This window comes from Mustelus asterias, chromosome 23 (assembly GCF_964213995.1).
Source record: "Mustelus asterias chromosome 23, sMusAst1.hap1.1, whole genome shotgun sequence".
Taxonomy (NCBI): domain Eukaryota; kingdom Metazoa; phylum Chordata; class Chondrichthyes; order Carcharhiniformes; family Triakidae; genus Mustelus; species Mustelus asterias.
This window is the reverse complement of record NC_135823.1, coordinates 66277462-66279623: the sequence shown is the minus strand read 5'-3', so window position 1 is coordinate 66279623 and position 2162 is coordinate 66277462.

Below are 2162 nucleotides of genomic sequence, written 5' to 3'. Positions count from 1 at the left end.
TTGGCAATCTGTGACTAGTGGTATGCCTCAGGGATTGGTGTTGGGTCTGCAATTGTTTACAATTTACATAGATGATTTGGAGTTGGGGACCAATTGTAGTGTGTCAAAGTTTGCAGATGACATTAAGATGAGTGGTAGAGCAAAGAGTGCAGAGAACCCTGAAGGTCTGCAGAGGGATATAGATAGTTTAAGTGAGTGGGCAAGGGTCTGGCAGATGGGGTACAATGTTGGTAAATGTGAGGTCATCCATTGTGGTTGGAATAACAGCAAAATGGACTATTATTTAAGTGGTAAAAATTGCAGCATGCTGCTGTGCAGAGGGACCTGGTGTCCTCGTGTGTGAATGGCAAAAAGTTGGTTTGCAGGTGCAGCAGGTAATTAAGAAGGCAAATGAAATTTTGTCCTTCATTGGTAGAGGGACGGAGTTTAAAAACAGGGATGTTATGTTGCAGCTGAATAAGGTGCTGGTGAGACCACACCTGGAGTACTTGTGTACAGTTTTAGTCTCCTTATTTGAGAAAGGATATACTGGTACTGGAGGGGGTGCAGAGGAGATTCACTAGGTTGATTCAAGTGTTGAGAGGGTTGGATTATGAGGAGAGACTGAGGAGACCTGGGACTATACTCATTGGAATTGAGAAGAATGAGGGGGGATCTTACAGAAACATATAAAATTACGAAGGTAATAGATAAGATAAAGTTGTTTCCACTGGTGGGTGAAACTAGAACTAGGAGGCTTAGCCTCAAAATAAGGGGGAGCTGATTTAGGACTGAGTTGAGGAGGAACTTCTTCACACAAAGGGTTGTGAATCTGTGGAATTCCCTGCCCAGTGAAGCAGTTGAGGCTACCTCATTGAATGTTTTTAAGGCAAAGATAAATAGATTTTGAACAGTAAAGGAATTAAGTGTTATGGTGAGCGGGCGGGTAAGTGGAGCTGAGTCCATGGAAAGATCAGCCATAATCTTATTGAATGGCGGAGCAGGCACGAGGGGCCAGATGGCCTACTCCTGCTCCTAGTTCTTATGTTCTTATATAGTTGGTGTATGTGAATGGCTAAATAATGAACACCTCTGCTCAGTCTGCAAGCTTGAGTCATAGAGTTTTACAGCACAAAAAGAAGCCCTTTGGCCCATCGTGTCTTACTTGCTTAGTCTGTAAGCATGACTGCAAGCTTCTTGTAGCCTGTTTTTTTAACTCATCACCTTGATTTCACACGAACGTCTCTGCCCTCGGCTTGCTGCCAGCTCGAGGAACTTTGACAGCCTTATTGTTCAAATAGGCACTAGAGGCTTCTGGACTCAACATTGAGTTCAAAAATTTCTGAAAGCAACATCACAAAGAAACAGATTAAAACCGGAACATGCAAAAGAAAGAAACAGAATGGGGACAGTTTAAGGTTTGAAATTGCCTTCTGAAAATCCAAATATACAATATTGACTGGTTCTCTTCTATCTTCTCTGGCTGATGCCTCCTTAAAGAACTCAAGTAAATTTGTCAGGCATGATTTCTCCTTCATGAAACCGTGCTGATTCTGCTTGGTCAGATCATGACTTTCCAAATGCACTGTTATTCCCTCAATGATGAATTCTAATATTTTTCTTATAGCGGAAGTTATGATAATCCAGACAGGGATTCTGTTCAATGTCAATCTCTTTTTCTCTCTAAAGCCCTTACATCCATCAGAAATTGCAGTGCCCTGATTTGGGCACAATACTCCAGTTCAGCCCGAACCCACTGTTTTATAAAGATTCATCACAACTTACTTGCTTTTGTTCTCTATTGTATATTTATAAAACTCAGGATCATGGATGCCTTTTTAAATCACTTTTTCAATCTGCCCTGCCATCTTCAATGACTTGTGCACTTATACCTGCAAGTGTCTCCTGCACCCCTTTAGAATTGTGCCCTTTAATTCATATTGTCTCTTTTTGCTCCTCCTCATAAAATGTATCACTTTCTTTGCATTGAATTGCAGCTGCCACCTGTCTACCCATTTCACCAGCCTGACTATGTACTCTTGAAAGTCTAACTCCTATCTCCCTGCAGGTTTCTATCTCGTTATAAAAGATATGCATTCATGTAGTGTCTTTCATGACCCTGAGATGTCTGAAAGCGCTTTACAGCCAGAGTACTTTTGAAGTGGAACCACTGTTGTAAGGTA